This window comes from Rhea pennata, chromosome 4, assembly GCF_028389875.1.
Source record: "Rhea pennata isolate bPtePen1 chromosome 4, bPtePen1.pri, whole genome shotgun sequence".
Taxonomy (NCBI): domain Eukaryota; kingdom Metazoa; phylum Chordata; class Aves; order Rheiformes; family Rheidae; genus Rhea; species Rhea pennata.
The window spans coordinates 39355395-39379427 of NC_084666.1; the positions used below are offsets into that span (position 1 = coordinate 39355395).

The 24033-nt window shown below is 36.5% G+C and overlaps 1 long non-coding RNA gene across 3 annotated transcripts in view; it reads left to right on the plus strand.

The window, feature by feature from the left end:
- Window positions 1-246: 246 nt before the first annotated feature.
- LOC134140496 (uncharacterized) overlaps window positions 247-24033 on the plus strand; it is a 29919-nt gene continuing 6132 nt past the window's right edge. For 2 of the 3 annotated variants that reach the window (XR_009958408.1, XR_009958410.1), the window contains exons 1-4: window positions 247-683; window positions 2310-2433; window positions 17447-17620; window positions 23718-23944. This is a non-coding gene — a long non-coding RNA (uncharacterized LOC134140496). Of the gene's footprint in view, window positions 684-2112; window positions 2215-2309; window positions 2434-17446; window positions 17621-23717; window positions 23945-24033 lie in introns of those variants that run through there. The other variant, XR_009958409.1, reaches the window with a different exon arrangement.

The following is a 24033-nucleotide window of genomic DNA, read 5'->3' on the forward strand; positions in this document are numbered from 1 at the left end:
TTTTTCACTATGTGTATTAAACATACAGATTTCTATGCAATCCTGTGTTTCCATAGAGGCATATAGTGTTTAGAAAAATATTTGCTAGGATTTAATCTGATTAATAATATTAGAATGATTAAAACTGAGAAAAGACTAAGTGTATTTTTGACTTCTCAGGAAAAGTGACTCTATCTTGCCTGAATGTAGGGTAGATAGGAGGGAATCTGGCACTAGGCTGGAGTAGTTAGAGATACAAACCTGAGAATTTGCCAGTCCCAAGGGAAGCCTGGAGCTGAATTCTCTTTATGTTATTGTGAATGTTGCCAATAAAGCCAAACTTCAAGAAAAGCTGAGTAGCCTTGGAGTTAGAGCAAATTGGGAGGCCACTTATGAAGACTTAAGGAACGTGAACCTGGAAAGGACATTCGCTCGCTTGATGAAGTCTTGCTTCCAGCTAACATATAGCAAAATGTTGTTCATCAATAAGAAAGAAGAGAGGCAAAAGGAAGAGTAAATATAATGAAGACCTGGGTCAAAACTGACTGACTGCTTCTTTGAACTTTCACTGAAGAGAGCAGTGTTGAGCCTGGGAAGAAGAACAGAATATCTGAATGGAATGAAAGTAGAATTAAACATATACCAGAGGGGCAAAAAACTCAAAGAACTCAAATTCAGGAAACTGCAATTAATGCATCAAGAAGGTGAGGAATAAAATTATTTTTATGAAAGAATATAATTGCAATAATGTTTTGTGATTGTTAGTCACAAATAAGCTGTGGCTGTCTGTTAAGAGGTTTGTAACAGAAAAGGATTAGTATCAGATTAGGACTAGGAGAGCAATATCTAACTAGTTTTAAGATCAAATCTGATGAGTTTATGAAAAGAAATACACAGCATGATTACCTGTAATTGTGGGGGCTGATTTTAAATCACAGAAGATCCAGGCCAGTGTTTCCATATTCCTGATCCACTGCATGAACTATTAAAACTGTCTTCACTTCAGTTAGAAGTTGCAGACCAAAACTTGTTTAAATCAAAAATAAAAACTAAACAAATGAGCTTAGTCATGTGGTTAAGCTATGTGCCCATTTAAAAATTTTGGGGAATGGGTTATTTTTTAATTCAAATGATCTAATTGACTGTTTTTGTGTGGAGCATGAGCCTTTTTCACTTTCCAGGAACTCATAAAAACTGAAAAAGTTTTCATTTCCCTCTTCATATACATGTACACTAATTCTCATTACATTTTTAATTAAAAAAAATTGGCAGCAAAAGCACTGAATACAATGCACAGATATTATTGACTTTGAATAATTTTGTTGTTTTCTAGAAGCTACGAGCTATTTTTTCCTCACTGGGAACAGAAAAGATCCCACAGGAAAAAAAACAGTATTTCAACATGATTTTCCTTCAGAAAAGGAACAAAAAGCTGAAATATCACAATTTTTTTCATGGAATGAAATGTTCCAAAATAATTCAATTTGGAAATGTCTATGTTTAGTTTTACTTACTAAATCAAAGTGTTTTATTTTCTTGAACTGAACCCAAACACTGTGTTTCAAGTCAGTTCAACATTAATCTGTGTTGGCCTATTGTGCCTCATGGGAATTTAAGTAGTGCCCCCTGGTTCCCATGCTTTCATATGGGCTAGGCTTCTTGGCAACCTTTTCCCCATTGCACCACAGCATGTGACTCCAGTGATGAGCCATATGGTTTGGTCAGAGGGGAGCTCATGGGGCATAATGGAACTTATACTCTTGCAAAGAGGAAGTGCAATTTTCCTTTAAAAAGCATTTGACAGGATTCCCAGTCAGCTGTTGTGAAAAGCAAAATTGCTAGAAAGGCTAGAAAGGGAGGAATTTGCTTTGCAGGTGTATTACTAAAAATTCTGTATACATGAAAAATCATGGAATCACAAGAGTTAAAAAGCAAGACTACTTTTATGGTCTGTCATAACTCCTTTTAGATGGGGAGGAAATTGGCCCCTACATATCTAGACAACATAGTAGAGAGGACTGCAATCTACAGAAGTCAAGGGGAAAAAATGTGATAATACAGCAGATGGGGAATGTGTTCCTATGGTGACTAGATACACTATATTTTCTGCTAAGACATACAAATGAAAAGTAGCACAGACTGCGTACTAGAAGACCAAACATTAATTCTTCCTAGGTTAACTGCAGTCAGGCTGCAATTAATAGTGATAGACAATGCTAAAACTTACGCATCCAGGTTTGTTTAATGTGTAGTATATTATGATTTCTAGACACTTTAAACTAGAGAAAAGGTAAAAACTAAAGCATTTTGACAAAGTATTTTACTTTCAGCACACAAAAAATTCAGCAATACAAACAGGAACTGTAGTGGGCCAGTTTACCTGCCCAAGCAAATGAGAGCAGCTAGACTGGGAGAGTGTGCCTTCACCTGCTGTGAAGAGACCACCGTGTTATGGTAAGCAAACGTCAAATGAACGGTGAGGCTGCAGGGGCAATGTTTAAAAGGTTAGGAAATGCCAGCATGAAGGTTGCTTGTAACCTTAGTTCTGTCTTACTTCTAACTAAGCTAGATAATTAAGCTATACTGTTTTTCTCCCTCTTACCTAAAAATATTTATGAAATAATGTTTTAGTTGTGTCTAAAGTTTTGTGTCCTTCTTTGATTTTCTGTGCAAGCTTTTAAAATCTTTTCAAATGATCTATTCCTTGGAAGCATCTATTCCGACATTTGAAAAAAATCTAAAAGGCATTTGAAGGAGAGTATGTTATTTTCCTTGAAAATAGTTCTTCTAACATTTAAAAAATCTAAAAACTATTTGAGAGTTATTATGTTCTTTTCAGAAAAGATTATCACAGATGTTTTCTCAGACACTTGGAGGTGGTGTCTGTTTCTCAGTCTTTATTTCAGAAAAGAGAGGTTTCTTCTGTACTGGACAGAAGGTCTCTTTCTAACATTGGCATCCACATATAACACTAGTTTCACAGGAACGGGTCAGCTAATGCGTAAGACTCTCTGAAGAACCGAGCTTTCGTGCATATCATGTGACTAGACTTGGCATTGTCTTAATGGCATTAGTAATGTTTTGATATATGATATGTGGCAATATACTTCCTATATAGTAGAAATAATAATGACGATATAATATAGTGGGGAAAGATCTGTTTGGCAAGTGAAGCTAACTAAAGTAATCTTACAAGCAGTAAGAAGCGTCTGCAGGGTTATAGTGGAAACATGAATAAAATTAAAAGACACACTCAGTGATATTTTCCTGGATGAGTCACTAAGAATGTGTGTGAATAGTAAGGGACATGGGATTATTGGGGGATATCCAACTATTCATTTTGCCATGAGTCTAAGACAGCTTACTCAATGCAAATGAAAGGCATATTTGCCTCTGTGATGGCCCATTATTGGCTTGATTTGCAAAAAGAGCTATAAATTATGTTGAAGAATGCCAAATGTATAGTTTTGTGAAGTTAATGGTACATGAGGGAAATAAGGAGAATTCAAGTCATTTAATTGCAAAAACTTTTTGTATGGTTTTCAGTTAGTCAAATATAGATGTATTATGCTTTTAAAATTCTTTTGCTCGAAAATGCAAATGATTCATATGGCTCCAAAGAAGGTTCCAATTGTCAAGTCAGATTGAAAAAAGTCACATTTGTACAACCCGTTACACTTGCATTTCTCCAAACCTACCTCGGCTGCACTTGCTGGGTAGTAGTAAAGGAGCTTGTCTGTAATTACAAAGGTGTTAATTTCAGCATTGCGTGTACTTTTTGTTTTTACTAGATTGGCATGAACATTTCACACTCTAGCGTGCGCTGTAATTGGAACAAACTGCAACACCTACTACTAAAAACTGAGCTCTTTGTAGCCATTGCTTGTCCCTTCCATTTAAAATTCCCTAGCCACACTTCTGCCTCACAAGCTGCCTTTGAAGGCAGATTTATGTGTTTTAAGTACAATTCAAGCATATTGCAGGCACAGCAGGAGATTGTAAACAATCAGAAACTGAATTGAGGGAGTCCTCAGCATCTCAGTGTGGTAGAACCTGAAAAACACCTGCGACTTAACTGTTTGCACATACATTACGGATGATTCAGCATTGCTAGTGAGCTTTATTAAGGAAAAATGCAGTGTAAGGTAGCCAGTTGGAATTAATGCTTTCTGTGTACACTAATCATTCTTGTGTTGAAGACAGGGTCTGGTTGCCTTCTAGAAAAGTCATCCACTTCCTTATCATAATCTTTATTTTATACTACTTGCTTCACAAAAGAATATCTCAAGGCAATTTGGTGAATTGAACTACGTGTATTCTGCTTTCATCTAAAATTGAGTGCTTACATATGTGTCTTCAAGGACTTCCACTTGTAAATTCTTCACTAAAAAACTCTTAGAAAGAATACTGGACTAATCATTAATATAAGGCTCATTTTCCTTGGTCCATGAGATTCAAAATTACATATATCATGTAACCAAAGACAGGAAAAATATTATATTTTCCTCAGCTCTTTCTCTACAGGAAGACTTTGTTGTCCTTTTGCATGTGGCTATGACTGTGCAGATTTGCTCCTGCTGGAAGAAGAATCAATGATGCAAATCAGGATGCCCTTAGTGTTATGTGTTAACTATACACATGGTCTTTGTCTACATATGCATGTTGACTAAACACAATGGTCTTTGAACAGCAATAGCTGCAGCAGTAAGCAGAGATATTTTGCCTTTCAAAAATCTGTCTCAAGAACTAATACCGTTTAAAGACAAGTACCACTGTAAGGGGCTGCTCCCATTTCAGTAATTTGCCGTAACAGGGACATAAACCCTCTTGGTTTTCACTTTCTCCTTCAGTGACTCTTGGTACAGCTTCTGCAGCAGGGTATGCAATTTTATAACGTAGTGAGCACAACTTTCTCTTTCTACTGAGAGATAGGAGTTTGAAACACTTGGGATGTGTAATGGAGCAGAAATCAAGTCTCCCATTTCCTGGGGAAGTGCTTTAATCACTAATTGTTATGCAAACAGCAGAGAGTTACTCCTTTTTTAATTTTATTTTATTTAGTGAAAGTGGTTGTGGAGCTCTGCTTAGTGCTAAATGTTTGCTGCCAAACGCACTGGGATTCCTCTGCCAATTTATAAGACATTGGGTCCCTCAAGGGACTTCCAGAAGTCCTAAACAGCTTTAGAGATAGGTGCAATTCAGCTAAGGTTACATAATTGCAGGCATGATTAATAGCAACATGTAAGATGTCTAATGATTAAGGTTATTCATTTGGGATATAATTTTGGTACATAATTTCTGCATAAATTGCATGTTAGACCCAAATGCTTTATATGACTCTTAAAGTCGGGGTTTGGCAAATGACCATGATGACCAATATTATTTATACCCAAATATTATTAATGAAAAGATACTTTTTATTGGGATAGCAGAAGAAGTCATTCTGGACTTTAAGCAGTTGATAAAGTCAGGGGTAAAGTTTCTAATAAGAAAGTTGCACCTGAAAGTAATGTTTTTATCTGAAGTCTCTGTTTTTGTGCAGCTATCCCTCAGTTTTATTAATACAACCTTAGGACTCAGTTTAAACTCATTTTGCAGATTGTGGCCCTGATGTTGTATTTACTCTTTCAAGTGCATGAGCTACTACAATTTTATTATCTATTTTCTCTGGCCTGAGGAATAGAATCACTGTAACATGAATGATGCTAGACGTGGATAAAACTGAAGAGAAGAGGTAAATCTCATACAGCCTAATGAAGCAGAAGCTGATAAGCTCAGCCTGATTTATTTTTTGCCTTCAGAATCATACAGGAAATGGGACAGACAAGTGATATCTCTTTTGGAAACTTCTAAAAGGCAAACTGTGAAATATGGTGTCCAAATCTTTAAATAGGAATTTGCAGATCTGAATTTGTTCTGGTTATCCTTTCAAAGGCCTAGTTACTGCCTCCAAAAAAGTTATAGTTTCCAAAAAAGAAAGAAATATAATATTTCATTTCAGCTATATGTGAGAACTGAAGCATGCAGAAGAAAAGTCTGGAAATCAATTTAAAATAAATAAATAAATAAATGAATTTTGATAAATTTATAAAATTAAGTGAAATAAAAAATATTTAAAGAAACAATTGCCTTGCCCTGCAAATAGGGCTGGAAAATATTTTTGTATCTCAAGGATGCTGGCAAAATTTTAATTTTTTTCAATTTTCATTAAACTCCTTCTAAGCCATTTGTAATACTCTGTACCCTAGCTGATATTGCTTAGAATATAGGCATTTTCTTTTCGCCAACTCTAACTATAAAGTCATTGCTACCTTAACCAGTATTTGTATTCAGATGTCAAAAGCTTCTGTACCTCGATGACAATTGACAGTAACATTTCTCTCTCTCTTTCTCTCTCTCTCTCTCTCTCTCCAATAGTAGTGTTTTGAAAGCAACTTTATCAACAGTATTTGCATGCATCGCTGAATGGCAAAGACTGTGTGCCTTGCGAATAGAAGTTGCTTTATGGCTGTTCATAAATGTCATATTTGAAGAACTATATGACAAATACAATAATATGCAATAATTGACAACATTTTACCATTGGTATATTGTTCATGTATTAACTTTATTTTAATTTTTTCTCATGATTAAAATTAGGTTGTGTCAAGTTCACATATAAGATAAAGAGAAAAGAACCAAGAAAGAAAGGGTTTTTTTTCCTCTTTAAACCCACTTAAACTTCATAGGCATTAAGTCATGGAAACCTATAAAATTCCTTTGGTGAAAACATGCATACATTGCATGTTGCTGAATTTTGTTGGGATTGTTTGATATGATCTGTGTTCTCTAATGTACAAATAGATCTCAGATGGAGATTTGAAACAGTGTGCTAAAATGAACATTTTTAAAGCAAAATAGGTACCAGAGGCATATATCTGCAGCACTACGTGAGAAAAAGTTAATGTTAAATACTCCATTCAGTAAACTGACAAATTTTTCCACATTTATTTTTACCATTGTGTGGAGGTTTGTTAGAAAACTACAGACAAATTCTACTTTGCAATATACGTGAGCTAATTAAATGTAAATAAATAGACAAAATCAGGAGGAATATTTAGTTACATGGAATTGAAAAATAGGGTGAATGTGAATGCTGTTTGGTATTAAATTACCTTCATCATTTAAAAAGCACCTGGATGGGTTCAAGAAGTAAAGTAAGACTGAGCAAAATATGAATTAATGAATAACACATTTCCGTGATAGAATGTTTTTGACTACTATATAGACCTATAAATAAAACATGCTATGTGCATAGTTGGCACCCACCAATTGACTAATGTTAATGTAAGTAGACACAGATTTCTAGAGTCTTTTTATATAAAATGTGGCTAGTTTCTGTTTTCCATGCTACGTTAATGAATGCCAGGGAGACTATCGGTTGTATTTAACTTTTTGTTTACTTCGTCAGACTCATGCTGAGAGAGTAGTAAGTACCATTCCCATAGCATAGGGCTTACCACATGTACTTAAAAGGTCCATACTTACACAATTAATCACATTTTTTAAATGATTTGCTTTCCCACATTGAACACAATAGGCCTTTGTTATATTTAACAGCTTATACACAAAAGAAATGCACTAGCTGCTAAAATTCTATAATCGCATAGCATTGGCTACAATAAATTGCTAAGTTTTAATATGTCTGGACTGCAACAGGCTCTTGATTATCCAAGATGGTAGAGGATAATTCTCCCCTGAAAGAAGAGAATAGGGAATTTAGCAGCTATTTTTGTGAAGAAGTAAATATATTGGAAAGCTCAAATGAGAAGTTATAGAGAAGAGAGCTAATTGCTGGCAGCAAAGGAAATGGAATTGTCCCAAAAGTCTTAGTATCAGCAGCAAAGACAATTTCCACTTAAAAACAATGACAGAACAATGACACAAAGCAAGAGGAGTGAACTAAGTAGTACAATAAGTCGTGTATGGCTATGATAAATAAATGGTAATAGCAACTGAGTTTATTTTTATTTTGGGTAGCTGTTAATTCAGGAACTTATGAATAGGTCTGGGATACAGAATCTGAAGTGATTTCAGGGCTTCTTAGCATTTAGTAGTGGACAGTGAAGGGAAGCAGAGGCTGACCTCTTATGCTGGGGAAAAGGGGGGTTTATCCGTGCCTTTCCTTCTGAAAGAGTGGAATAACAAGGTTACGGCAGAGCTGGTTCAAATGTGATGAAAGGGTCGTAGAGGAGAAATCTGGCAGAGTGGTGAAAACAGTAGCTGGCAGTGCCGTGTTCTACACCTGATCACCTTTGCTTAGAACAGCAATAAACACGAAAAAGAATCTCCAGCAAATCATCATCTCCTTCAGTAGCTGAGGCTGGGGAAAAGTTGTACTGGAAAAAGTTGGTTTAAGAGAGTGGTAGGCGAGTAAGAAACTCTAAGTAAAATGGTACTAATAATCATAGCGAAGAATTGCTATTCGCATTTCAGACAAAACATATTTCCACCTATAAAGGTGGAAGTCCTTTTACTTAAGGATGGTACCTCTACAGGAATATACTGCCTTCAGTATTGTTCTGGAGCTCTTGGTTTATAAGTGACATAACTTTCTTCAGCAGCAGCAGTTCCAAGTACTGCTGGGACCTGCTTTCACCTTACTTGTAAGATCTGCTAGGTGCACAGCGTACAATACCATGGATGCAGGAGTACTGAGAATATCCTAACCTAAAATTTTAAAGTACTAAGAGATTTTATTTAGATTAGGTGTTTGTGTGACTAGTAAACTGTCATCTTTAGGTTGGCTACAGGATTGGTTGGTTGCTTGTGGAAAAATGCATGAGAGTAGTCACTGGTAGTTAAGTATTTTTGTACTTGCAGCACCTTCTATTTCTGTCAGAACTTGTGATGGTAATGCCCCATATTATTAATCCTAGATCTTCAATTTGAAAGGAATAATATAACTTCCAAGCTAACACATAAACTGTATCCATGAGTGAAAGCTTAAGCACATTGCACTGTAATTATATGAAAAGCCAGTCAGATGACAGTGAGACTAGCCAACTTACTGTGTTTACATAATGCCCAGAAAAAATATATCTTAAAAATCACATACTGATTATATAAGTTTGAGATTGTATATTATATAACTAAGAGACAAGTTTGAGAGCAGTTAGTTTCCCTTACAAATACAGCAAGTACTGCAACCTTTCTCTAAAACCTCTCCTAACAGCATTTTGTGGCAATTTCACATCTCTGGAGACTGTTACATTGTGTTAGCACTTCTTATTTTCTTGAAAGAGACGTTCAGTGTTAGATCAGAGTGAGGGTGAAAATGAATTTGGCTCCTGAGAAAAGAAGAAATAGTAAAGTAGAAGGCAGAGGTGACCAAATGAATTAGTGTAAAAATGCACAATAAATGAAATGATCTTTTTAAAATTTACATTGGACCATATCCAATAGGCCCCTGGGGTCTCTAGACTCTAAAGTAGGATAAAGTAGGATTCAGAACCCAGAATGTGGCCCTGTAACAATAGGGAAGGAAGACAAAGAAATCTGTTTGAGGATGAGGTGAATCTTACCTCTCATAGGGCTTTAGGTGAGTGGTTTCATCTGTGTAGGACTTTCACTGCCCAGAAGTCTTTTTGTAAACACAGACTCGGACAAACAGATCAGGTCTCATTCTTTTCTTTTAAAACTCTATAGAGTGTTTTGTCTGATCACTTGGATATTTAATATAAATTAAGGGGACAGATCCAGTGGACACTTACTCATAGATCCACTATTGTTTCATCTCAGGACTTAGTAGTCTTATGTTATTTTCTCTACAGTGGTAGAAGACAATGTAAATTCCAAGGGTGGAGAACGGTGCTGCCCGTCTTACTCTGAGTCTCGTAGTGAGAAAATTCTGTCAGTGTGTTGGAAAAACTATAATTGACTCTCCCCAGCTTCGTCAGCTTGGACGTTCCTTTTTTAACAGCTCATATTCAACCTGATCACTCTTCTGCAATTGCAAGTATTTATTATGAGGAGCTGTTCAGTCAGTTTATTTGATGCCCACTCAACTAAACTCCCTCTGCAAGCTTAAATCTCTGGTGCTTGTTTACCTTGTCAGACTGGCACAACTTGAGGCATGTTATACTAACTGTCTAAAGACTGGTTGTGGTCAAACAGGGTGATAGTGGACAGTCTGGCACTGGCAGGGTAAAGCAGCATTTGAGGCAGAACTGCAGGGCATTTTGGGGACACCAAGGGAACAGGAACGCACCTCAGAATTCAAGAAATACAGAGGCAGACTGAATATAAGTTCCAAAACCATCTGGATAGAAAAGATGCTTTCTCTACTCTTTAAGTGGCAAGAAATCAACTGAATGTACTCAGAATTCTGCATAAGCAAATGTGGCCAGATTTTGGTTTGGGCTGTTTTTTCCAATCTGTTTAAGTAAGAGGTAATAGTGAACTGCAAAGTAATACTCTTTGAAAGGTTCCAGTGAATTTACTACAAGAGCACGCTCCTAACAGTTATGAGAACCTTGGGATCCATTGCAGCATTGTTCACAGTGACCATTTCCATTATTTTATGAAACATATGGACCTGGCTGTCAATTTTAATAGGGAAGACAACTTTTTTCAACAAAGAAATGTATCTTTAATAGCCAAACCTGTAGCTGTGAGCATTGTGTAAAAGTCTCAATCAGAGACATTTGTGGAAATGCATTTGAATTAACTTAAAATCCTGGAAAGGACTGTATGTCAAGCAAAATTTTAAATTTATAAACTAACCATGTGTCCATGGATTATAAGATTTTCTGACATCATGGGACCTTGGAGTACTACCACAAATGGTTTTCGCCAATGCCTATAAAGAGTTCTTTTTTTGTTTTACTTCACTGATTGAAGAATGGGATTAGGAGGTAGGACTTACAGAATTCTATTCTCAGCTCTGCTACTCATTTATTTTGTAACAACCATGCTGGAAAGTCTCAGCTTTCTCTGAAAGTACTCAGTGTAGTCCCATAGTAGCACTCTGAAAAGCCAGTGTTCCAGATACAATTCAGCTGCCAAATAAGCAGAATCAGTCTCTGCAGCTGAGATGGTAACTGTTCATTCTCCATCCAGTATTCTCTGTTCACCAGGGAAAATATTGCTCTTGGAGTCACAAGAAGCTTCTGTAGCTGCAGGTCCCACACGGCTGATGAAGTTTATTTTCTTTTTTAATTTAGTGTGGGCTGGCAGCCAGGGAGGCTACTTTCACCTGGGTCAAGCCCTTAATGATGCAGAGAGTAATACTGGACTGATTAGAAGCCATCACCCAGAATTCACACTCAGTTTATTGGTGGCAGTGAAGTCCTCACAGAGTAGTAAACACAAGTCTAGTCTGCTGTTTAGGTTCCCCACCAGCTGCATCATATAGGCCATCAAATTAGTTTGATTTTTTTCCCATCATTTTACAGTGATTACTTCCTGGAAGGCATTATCTTCAATAGGATCTACACCAGCTATTTTAGGTGGGTTTTCATATTTTGTTACTTACTGCTCTCAAATCTATTTGAATTTAACAGCAGGCCATCAGTATGATTTGTTAACAATCCAATAATGTAGGATCAGTATTTTAGTTTACTTTGTTTGTTGTATGTTTGGTTGCTTTATTACACTTTGGTAATGCTGCAATAAAGAAAGCATCCTGGTGCTTTTTCTATTTGTTTTATTAAACCTCTTTGCTGCAGGGTATTTGGCAGTTGTCATGTTGGTTCGCTTTTAATATACCAGCTGTACTTCATGCTTATTCATTTCCTCTATCCTTAAATGTTTCTCAATAAACTAAACAAACTACTTATTAGAAGTAGCTTATAATGTAAAATTGGTACACTCCCTTCAGTGCATTAGAATCTGCTATACCTTTGCTTTCTTTCTGATGGCAAAATTACAAGTATTATAAACATAGTAAATGTGTTTTTCAAAACTTTTTAATGAACATAGTATTTGTTATATATGCAAAATATTGTAACCAGAGTTGCCTGTTTGGAGTAGATAGACTGAATATTATGTGCCTCTTTACTGGACAGTTCTTTCCTTATTTTCAGCATTTTTATTTGTGATATATATCAGCTATAACTGCCACATGAATAAACATGTATGAAGGAATTATAGATAAACATGTATAAAGTAATTTCCCTTCAAATGTGTTTTCAAGCTGGTAGATCCCCTGTATGCATCAATTTTCATTTTGTGTCTTAATTTAGAGTTAAATTATCACTTACATTAAAACCCTATTTATCCTGCCAAGGAGAGCAGAATGCCTTTGGTGTGAATTAGTTTGCCTTTTAGATCCACAGAAAGTGTACATCTACACTATATGGTGCTTTGTATGAATGCTGTTACAATAGGGATAAAAGACACTCATGAAGTTAACAGACTAATTCTCATTATAATGTTATTCCCTTAATGTTTGTGTCTCATTTTACTAAAAGTATAATATACTAATCTACCTTCTCCATAGTTTGAGCTTTAGGCAACAGGTATGCAGTTAAGGGCCGTCTGAGTGCACACCTCTCTTGCTGAAGTATCCTCAGGCCTCATCTCACAGCCCTATATTGGCTTTGACCTTCCTCAGATATATCTACTTGGGCACTGTAAAAAGATTCTATTTATTCAAGAAGTCCTTGAAACACACTTAACGATGTATCTTTTGACAGGCCCATCAAGTGCAACCTGCAGTAAGAAAGGGAGTCACCTGTCTCAAGCTATTTGCCGTTACCTCGTAGCAACAGGACGGGGCTTTGCACACTCTTCTCTGAAGTCAGTCTATAGTTATCTCAAAGTCATTTGAAGCACTGGAAAAGGGAGAGTTCAAGGCCTGTTTCTGGCTATCAACCCTGTTTATCAGGAGTCTGCAAAACCAGAGCTCCTCAGCCAAACCAGGACTAGGTCTGTGAAGTTGCCAGCTTTGGACATAGTCCAGGAGAGAAAGATCTGATAAGATCTGTTTTCACACATATGCCAGTGCTAAATACCAAAAGAAATCCTTGGATCATTATCAGTTTAACTTGTTTCTAGGAGAAGAGATGTGTCTACCAGATTCTTCTGCAGCACAGCAACCCCTTCTGGTATTTTCTTCTCAGAAAAATCTGGTGGCAAATACAAGCGAGTGAAACATGGTTGAGCATCTTTCTCTCCAAGCATCTTTCTCTCCTTCTGCAGAATGGTATCCTGAATTATGTTAGAAAGTTTCCCTAAATATCTGATATAAATCTCCCTTGTTGATCAAGTCCATTACTTTTTTGTTCTGCTATTGATGGAGAGGTAGAAGTGGGTTTTTTTCTTTCTCTTTGCAGAAGTTTTTATATATTTGAACATTATTATTCTGTGTGCTGGTTGTATTCTTTTGATTAATTAACTCCAATTCATTTTTTCTGGACCATTCTCTGGCCATAACTGTCATTCCTATTTATCTTGCCAGTACTTTTTGGTTCTGAATCTTTTTATGGCCACCATACTCCAGTGTGAAGTGTTGAACAACTTGGATGAAGACCTGCACTTACATACACACAAATATACATATTTCCTCCCACTACCCTTATCATATATTCAATTATCTTGCTGGTTTCCAACCTTTGTTCTTCTTTCTTTTGGTCTTTTCAGTAAATGTCTGGTTACCATTGTCTTTCCTATCTCTATACAATACTTTAAAAATATATATGTCATATACTTGACTGCTCTTATATAAGATGCCTGCCACACACAGTGTCTTGCATCTTCTATACACCTTTGCAGAGGCTGTGGTCCAGATGGTCTTGGCTGATTCAGCAGAATCAGCAATTAAAATAGTTCCCTAGAGTGGCTGAAAACTGAGTACAACCAACTCAGTTCTCTGGTCTTGCTGCTCCTAGTCCTGAGAACTGTGGGAGAACTTCAAGTGGGAGAACTTGGACCCCAAAAAGCACCCAGTTGGGGTGTCTACATTAGCAATGTACTGCAGTGATGGGTAGTTTTGGTGCAAATCTGTCTGGTGTCTATAGATGAAGCCTTTCAATACTTGCTCAGATACCCCAGCAGAGCATTCAAAGCAGTTTCCCTCCTAGAGGAACCAAGGTTGACATCATGCAGCACCACGTGAAGCTTCTCACGCGCCATGTGGATGGCCTTGAGAAGCTGCCATGAGAAGTGCCTTGCTTGTGCAAGATCCTCCAGCAACTTGCCTGGGGCACCTAGAACCAGCTGAGGTGAGCTTCACTACCCTTAAATGGTCAAGGTGGAGGTACAGTCCTGCAACCAAAACAGACTGATGCAATCAAAGCACAGTCGTCTCTCTTGCCAGCGCACCAGTCAGCTGTGCAGATGCTGTCAGTGTATACCTGCTTCCTCAGCCCTATTCAAGTACCACTGAATACTCCTTTCAGAGAACACATATAAGGTTGTCAAAGCTGTTATAAAGTATTCAGCCTTTATAGATGAGTTATTTACACTTTCTTTATAAGATTTTTTTTTAATATTTTTCCTTTGTGGAAGGCCAAAATCAAAGAAAGCAGTGTTTACATGTGACCTGAAACTAACAGCTCCTAAGTCAGTCTTCCTTCCTGGAGAAAGGAATTTCACTCTCTCAGGCAGTCTGCCAGGAAAGACCAAGTTCCAACCTACTGTAAACATCACCAAGGATAGTTTCTCAATTGCTGAGAAACTGAGAGGGAAAGCATGTAGAGGGAGGTTGCAACTTTGAGAGATAAGGTGGCCTCTTTAGCATCTTGGATTCATTTCCTCAAGAGTCTTAAATATAAAGAAGACTTTAGTTGTGAGCCAGTGAAGACAACTGAAGATGAGGACAGTACATGTGCTATGATCTATTTTGGTGAGTGAAGGACAGAAAAAAGAGAGAAGCAGGGAGTTAGACTGCCCTTTGGACCAGTCACTATTCATTCTTTGGCCTTTATTTGGATTTTCGTTAGTGGAAACTGTAATGTATGTCTTACAAGATGTTATAATAAAGAAGAAGCAGAACAATAATGTATACTTCTGTGTACTCATGCTATAATTGTCAGGTATATCTTTTGTTTAAAATATTTTCTCTTCAGTTACATCTAACCAGAAACCTGGAATGATGATCAATGAGTTAGTTTGCCAATCATTTAATAAACATGCTCAACCTAACCTTAAATGAATAAATGACTATTAAAATGACTGGAGCAAATGTCATCAATCAATCTCATATACCCACTATATAAGCTGTTTCAATGGAGTAAAACATATGGTTGTAGTTTAAAAAGAAAATCCTTTGGAAAACTTAGTACAACATCGCTTAAATAGAAGCTAATCTTTGACATAATCCAATATGAAGAGAGTGAGAGAGATTTGTTTCCTTCCGATCTGATTACAAGGTCTAACTCTGAAAGAGACTTTTCCAAACATCTTATAAGTCATAGTAAAATACTTAGGTGTGCAAGAATTAAATAACATGTAGCAATTGCCATGGATAATAGAGATGGTATGATAGAAAAATTAGCTCCTAGGGAGCAAGAGCCCATATTAATCTCTCTCTGCAGGGTTGGGAGTCTAAGGACTGTTGGTTATCACTAAAGGTTTAGATCATCCGTTAATCTAAGGAGTGGAATAAAATTATCTGAAGAGACCACCCGTAACCTGGGTGCAGCATTAGAGGGAAGGTCTGATGAGATTTTCCACATCCTCTCTCCCGGAACAGGAATAGGAATAGGGAGTAGGAATAGGAAAGAGGGATGGCATTGTGCCTTAGACACTTTGCCTTTGCTCCCAAAGTGGTTGTTGCTCCCAGTGTAGCTTGTTGCTACATGAGGTTGGGTGAAGTATAGCATACTGGGCATGGCATTTACTGAGGAAGGCAAGGAAACCCAGTGGAAGAATGTGACGACAAGATCCACTTGGGCTTTTGAGGCAGAACTGTGAGTGCTTTTTTTCCAGGCAGATCATTACATGATGCTGTCACACAAAAGTCCTTCATGACAGTTAAGTAGAAGTGAATGTTTTCTCAGTTGTTGGGCAATAGAAAATACTTCCCATGAGCATTTGAGCTCACTTCTACTTTCAAATTTCATAGTCAGTAGAATGAAATATGGGAAATAGTTTTGAATGTAGGTATTTTCTCTTTGTTTAGAAGTGGAAGGAGAGCAAAATTAGAACACAAATATATAAAAATGAAATTGAAAATGGGAGTTGTGAGATGTATGATGTAATCTAAATTAATGTAATTAGATTAATTGATGTAATCTAATTTTTGTACACTCTGCTGAGAATTATGCATCAAATTTGGTATGGAAATTTCTCTTGCTATCAGAGGGAATGACTTTTATGATACGGTCTCAAAATCAAACCCATGTTTCCTTTTTAAGCTGTTATTCTTATTTTTATTATAACATTCCTTGGGTATTTTCCCAGCCATATATATCCTATAATGATAATTTAAATAGCAGACAGAATTAAGTAGTTTAAATAAAAACTTCAGTTGTAATGAATCTATAATTTGCATGTTTTTCTGAAAAGATTAAAACAAAGAAATTTTCACAAGAAATCCCCATGGAGTGCTTCTATTCCAAGTCTAATCTTGCTGTTGACAATGCGTAGTGTATTAAATAGCAAGCAGAAAGTTATCACCAGTTTTAGTTCTGCAAGATTTATTGCTGTAGTGAAACAAACACTGAAAGCTGATTTGACTAAAAGCAAAAGTCACTTCATCATACAAGATCAGTGAAATCCTAAACAACAAATAGGATTGTTTTTAAACATTAAAGATTTAGACCTTAAATGGGCCACATTCGTTAATTCCCCTGTAAAAGTGATTTAGTTCCTAAGTCACTTGAAAAAAAAATAGGTGGATCTTTAGATCACTTAGGTTTCATCTAGTAAAATCATTCCAAACACCCTTTTTAAGTAATATTTTTAATTTTTAATCTGACAGTAGGTATCTAGAAAACCATTCTCTTCTCCCTATCTCCAACTAGAAAGGAAAGACAATACTTTTTTCAAAATAAATCAGATGTTCATCGTTGGTGCAAATAATGAATCCTCTTAAATGCAGCTATTTTAAAATATGTAAATTTCATCAATGTGAAATGTGTAAAATGAAAAAAAAAATGTATGGAATGAAAAGTGTCCTGGTATTTCTAAACTCATATCACTGTAAAAAGAAAATAATTCATGTATTATGTTCATTATATCATTATTACATTATGCAGGTGCCCCAAATTCTCACTTGCTTGGGGGTCTCAGAATCTGATTTTTTTTCCAAAAAATGTATCATACAGATTTTCTGTAATCAAGAATAACAGTCACGCAGATATGCAAACCTGCCTAATTTAGCGGATTTGTCCTATGAGTACTTGTGAATGTCCTAAATGCTTGAACTTTGTTGGTGAACTTTGGAAAGCTCTGGAAACCATGATTAATGTCTAATCAGAGTTGTTGTAGGGGGAAAAACAAAACCTGCGGGCTATATTCAGAACCTTTTTGCATTCCACAGGTTGAAAATGGCATCGTAATTGTTGCTTTCCTAAGTGAAGAACCTTCTCAGGAGTGTTTGGGAACAAGGCTGTCTGCCACAGCTAATAACTCACTCAGTATCTACCCCTCCAGAATCATAATGCTTCGGCCCCAACTGCGCGCCTGCTATGTATGACAACGCAGCTGATGAATGGTAAGAGCAAGCAGAAATGGTAACGAGTCTTGGGATTCAGGGGGACACTACCCACCTTATGTGTTGGAAGAATTTATGAAGATAACATGACATACTAATATATTTTTACAACCCAAACAAGATATTTTATGCCAGCTGTGGGATCCACACGCAGTTTATCAATATAACTTCCAAGACCTTTCCCCTTTTTCCTCCGTGCTTTTACGTAGTATTATTATCAAAGTAGGTGAAGGCAAGTTGCTAAATAGAAAACTTGTGAATGTGAAGAGAAACTCCTTTTGCTTCTTTTTCAATATTTTTAAATCCATTTTGAGCAGCAATAAAGGAGGCACAACATCTTCCATGCATAAAAGGTCACCCTTGCAATTATACAGTTCTTTTTAACCCTAATTTGTCTCCTGGAACATTGGTGGAAATAAAGCATTCTGAATAAAAATGGAATTACATGTTTCATAGGCTATTCAGGAATTTTAAAACATAGTAGTTAACATGATCAGACCTGATTTTTACTAAAACTAATGCAGCTGACCAGATTTAAAATATTGTTTTCAAAATTGTAACGCAGACATGAAGCCTTAGTCAGTCCCTTATAGTTGCACCTGCTAAAAAATACCAGCCAGCTCTTGGAGGGCTATATGGAATTCAACATATCTGATGTACTTAACACTGATCAATGCATTTCTTTTCAAGTAATTCACTTCTAGCTTTAATGGTAAACTGAAGTAATCATTTTATTCCATTTTTAAAGTGCAAAAAGCCTATTTGACCACTAGGCAATGAAGCATATTATAAGTAGCCTGACATTCCTATAGACTATTTCATCCAATTCACCAGAAGTAGAAGCTGTTTGTCTGTGAGAGAAGGGAATTCCAAATTTTACAATAATCATCCAAACAACAGTGACACAAAAATCCACATCACACTTAAAATATTGATTTGTTCCAAGACCACATGCGTGCCAACCTTAAAGCCTTCCTAATGATTTCTCTCCCCACTTGATCAGATTCACACCTCTAAAACAGGCCCAAGAATGTGGGTTACACTGTTTGAATTAGTGATTCTTTCTGGTGCATTTTGCAGGTTTGAGCTGCAGGGAGAACTCCACATATAGCTATTATTCAGTTAAATAAAATGTAAGGTGCAGGGCATAAACAAAGCTCTCAAATGGAATTTGTGTGCTAAATTTATAAAACTGTTTCTTTCTCTCTCCCTTTCCTTCTCTTTCCTTCTCTTCTCTTCTCTTGTGTTTTCTCCCCTTTTTTTCTTTTCTGGTAGAAAAGGAGCATTAGTGGATAGGATAGGGAAGGGAAGGGAAGGGAAGGGAAGGGAAGGGAAGGGAAGAAAAAGAGAAAGAGAAAGAGAAAAGAGAAGAGAAAAAAGAAAAAAGGAAAAAGAATGGAAGAAATTGCTATGCTGCTTTTCAGGTGGATGATGGTAAACATAGTGGCTAGCTTTGTTTGAGTTAGATAGAAAGGACCCAAGGTTTTAAACCAAGGAAATGAGTAATTCAACATGACCAGGAAAATGGATACTTTGATACATACCTAATATTGTTTTATGGTGCTTTATAACGCAAAATCAAATTCCACAACAGTAAATGTGGATTAGGTCAATGGTGAAAACAGATTGTTAATGAAAATATAATAGGTTTATGCTCATTTCCCTGGAGATTACTCCTTCATTGTACAACAGCTTATAAATTTATAGTGATCTAAAGTGAAATTACATTTCTTGGAATTTTCAAAGCCAACAATGGTATTCAGCCCCAGATTTAAAGGAAACCATTAGTCTTGGTCTGTCATGTGCATCAAGGTTTAGAATACAGTACATTGTTACACCACTGAACTGCTGCCAAATATCCTGAAAGGAAAGCAGAAGAGCCCTACATCTGGACTGCAACTTTGCCAGCTACACTGTCATGTCTGCAGCCTAGGCAGATACGGTAAAATTCACATACTGAATACCTTTGCTGGTGCCGCAGAGGTGAGAATGTGATGGCAGAATTATGCCGAGGTCTCTACAAATTTCTGCTGGGAAGAATTTCAATAGTAACTGACCATGACCATGACCCCAATCCCACATCAAGGCTTCACCGATGCTCAGGAGTGAGGCTACACATTTCTTAGTGTAGAATTAGAGTCCAAATACAAATTGAAATTTGCTCCGTCTTCCTATGTATCCCGTATGTTTGAACCATATTGTCAGCATCTGTTTAGATGAATCTAGTGAGTCAGGAATTTTGCAATGAAACCATGTTTTACTAGAAAGATAGCAGTTTATCAAAACTGAAATTTTGTGGCACTGTGCCAGATTTGATGGAAAAGGTTTCAGGTCCTTGATAGTTTTCAGTGAGAAAAAGAACCTGCAGCCCTAAATATCAAGTTCAAGGCACCACCCCATCTAATATGTATTTATATATAAAGACATATCTACTGTAAACTGGGCTATCATAAATCTTTTATTCTGTAGACATGTTCTCCTCTTCCACCTGGAAATTTTATTTGGTTGAAGGGGAGTTTGGCTATTTGTTTGTGCTTTCTGGACATCTGGTACCCTGAAAAAAATAAAAGCTCAGCTCGGCTGTTGAACATCTGGAAACTGTGAGCAAATGACCACTATGTGAAGGCAGATCAACTACATGGCATACGAACCCCCGTTCCAATTGGAGTTTCCCCACAGAAATTTAGGATCTCCAGTTCCCTAGCGCAATGCTTGGTAGGCATAGCCAAATAAAGCAGCTTTGGTATCTCTATATGTCACCCTCTTAAGCTACAGAACTCTTCCCAGAGTGTATCAACACGAGCTGGATTGATAAACCAATATATCCTATGCTCTCCTGGATGTGGGATGCACATCTGACACTAGCTTAAGCACCCATATCAGTGTGAATGCTTCTAAGTTATAGGGTCCGAGGGGCACTTTTCCAGCTTTCTTGGCTGAACTGTGTGCTATGAACACTGCCATGAGGCAAGTTTATATATCACTCTAGCTGTACTATAGTTCTCCCATATACCTTATCAAATCTTTTAAATTCATGTTGGTCTCCTTTTAGCAATAAATACCCCCAAACTTCATAAATTTCCCTGATGTGGGAAATGTTTCAAGTGAGAAAACATTCTTAGATCATTCTAATTAATTCTTTGGAGTACAAGCTCTCTCTATCAATGATATTTAGCACTGACAACAACAGCAGCACTCTATAAATTGCTAATAATAATACACGTAACAAGAAAAAACTTAAGTCAGCTTTCTACAACCACTTAGTAATTTAATATAAATACTTCTAAAAGCTTCTTGTACCTCACAGATCTTGAAGTGGCTCCTTCTGTATGATTTGAGTGAATGAAGATCATTCATTGCTGTTGATTTGTATTTGGGTTTCTGGCAATATAAGCTTATGGGGAGAAAAGAGTCTCCTGGTAAACACGGAAGAGGCTCATAAGTTTGGGATAGTCTCCTTCAGTCTATCAATTCCTCCTAAACCTCAGAAATATCCAGACAAGTCTTTACAGGTGCATTACAAAAATATTCTTGTTGATTGATTTCCAAAGGGACTAAAACCCATGCTGCCATGAGGACATAAGCAGCATCTCTGTATTTCCTTGGCCAAAGGAAAAATTCCTTGTGTATTAACAACTTTAAGTGAAGATGTGAATACCTTCCCTCCAGCCACCAGAAGAGAAAGCAGCTGCTTCTGCTATGCTGGGATGCAGTGTGCAGTCTCTACTTGCAAGCTTCAGGGCTTGTAGCTGGAGAAATTTTCGTATTTCTTCCTAAAGACACCTTGGAAGACTTCAAGATCTAGCTGTTTTTTAATACTCTCAGGATACATTAGCCATAATTTTCAGTCTACTGAGAAGGTTAGAATTATTTTTGAACTTTCAAAACTTTTCACTTTTATGCAGTTATTAAAGAAGGAAAAATATATTTTGTAAAGCTTTATCAAATGTTCAAATACAAGCCTTACTATCAAAAGTAAACATAGGTTTTGATTCTGTGTATTAAAGGACAAAAGAAAACCAATATTAAAATAAAGAAACACATTTGATCTCAGAGAAAAATGTTATATGTATACAAATCCTGAATTGCTACATCTGGCTATAAGAAATCTACTGAATTTCTTACCAATGACATGGAAGAATATTTTCTAGATGAATGAATAGAAAGCTTTATTTAGTTTCTTGGAACTGTATTTTTATAATCTATTATTATTGGCAGGAAAAGATAGGTGTACATTTTTACAGCTGGTATCAGCATCAGTTCTGGGCACATAATAACAAGATCCAGAAGGTAGACAAGAACATATAGGTGTGAGAATAAATAGTGTACATATTCACACAGAAATGCTTATGAAGATGTCACTTTTCATTAAAGCAAGAGCAGCATGTGTGTGTGTGAATGCACACACACACACATGCATGTGCATGAAGGCACTTTAAGCCTTCATATTGGATGCAGCAAAAAAACATAATTAGCAGGATGCTAGAGAATAATAAGGCTCTTTTGAAATCAGCTAATAATTATATGAGGAAGCAGCAAATAGCTTACTGTGACAAACAAGGTTTAGCATTGAGGACTGGTATGGAGTACTGCCAAGAATGTCTAGATTGATTGACATTATTTATTAAATAACAGGCAGTGATGAAAAACACTGTGCCATAATGGACATGCAGAAGAATGACAAGGTGTGTGTGTGATATGGATTCACAGTCATGATAAGCAGTGATGAACTATGGTGGAGTGTTTCTCAGAGTATCTCTTAAACTCAGAAGACTCCCAGAAGCACATAGATTACAACATGGGATAGTCCCAAGAGGTTTCTAATGGAAGAAGTGAGTTAGTCACATGATTATTAAAAATGGCTTTGACTTCAATCAAGTCCAATGGGGTTTTGCCTTTAACCTTAAACTGAAGCCTGTGTTATCACTTTTAGAGTGCCAGTGTCACTGAAGATTTTGTCATGTTTCTTTCACACTGACTGGTCAAAATAGTTTTTTGAAAGTTTCAGACACCAATGTTTCTCAGTAAGAGCTGGTTTGCACAAATCAGTTTATTCCTCTCGTACTTGCTTGCTGTAGTCAGATGATACATTCATTGTAATACTGTGCTTTATTAAAGCAGAGAGGCTTCTGCAAAGTAGTGTTGCATTAACAGTATCGAAAAGTTCATTCTTTTTTGCAGGAATTATCTGCATATTTTGTATTTTCTCCAAAACTAGTAATTGTCCATTCAGAGAATAAAGAAAATAAGATTTTTAAGATTTCTAAAACTATTAAAATAACTTTATTTATACTTCTAGGCTTAGGTCAATATGATAAAAAATAATTTCTATCAAATTTGGATACAAATTAGTTTGACTGGAAGAAATAAAGCAAAGTTTCTGCAGAGTGACATTTCCCACAAATATATTTTGATATAATTATGCTCTTGAAAAGTTTTAACTGATTTCTGTTATTGTTATCTCTCCTCTCTCACTTAGGTCAGCAGATTCATTTAGCTCCAATAGTTGTTCCTGACATTTCCTGAATTGTTTTCTTACTGTATGTTAATAATACTTTTGAGTATTTGTATCATTCCATGCTAAAGAAATTGTCTTACAGATATTATGAACCACTGCAGCAGCCACACAGACCTGGATCCCTATTCTACACTGATCTTAACCTCAACCAACATATTATTTATTATAATAGTATAATAGCATAATATTAATTTTATATGCTCTCATAGTAATAAAAGATACCATTTAGATAGATACAGATATATAGAGATATACATATCATACACACACACATATATATATGTGTATATATATATATATATACACACACAAACCCTCCATAAAGTAAAATACAAAACATGTATGCAAGTAACATTAAAAGAATACCTAAAGCAAGGTCAAGCACCAGAAAATAGGACTCATGAGAACTCAGTTGCCCTGTACAATCTTTATTTTGCCCTTTTTGCATATACATTATTAAATAATCTTTAATTACATAGTCAATTCTTTTTCTTTACAGTACCGGCTCTCAGTTCTAGTCCCTCCTCTTTTCCAGACTATTATACTTACACTCCTAGATCTTTCCTCTTCTCATTACAGTCGAATTGCTTCATCTTTCTTATGCTGCCTGAACGTGAACAGAAGTAACACCAGTGAGGTAGTCAGTGCTTTCAGGCCCTGCGCTTGGCATCACATCGTCCCGCAACAGCCAGGATTTGCAGTTCCAGGGAAGCCTGTCAGCCTTCCAGCTCTGGGCTGGAGCAGGCTCAGCATCAAGGAAATAGTCAGCTAAAGTGGCTGCTACACTCTGAGAAGGCTCTCAGCAGGTGGGTTTCGTTGTTGCTTTTGTTGGGGTGGAGGAGTGTTCCCTGTGTTTAGCACAGCCAAGTTTAGGTATAACGCTAGAGATCCAGTA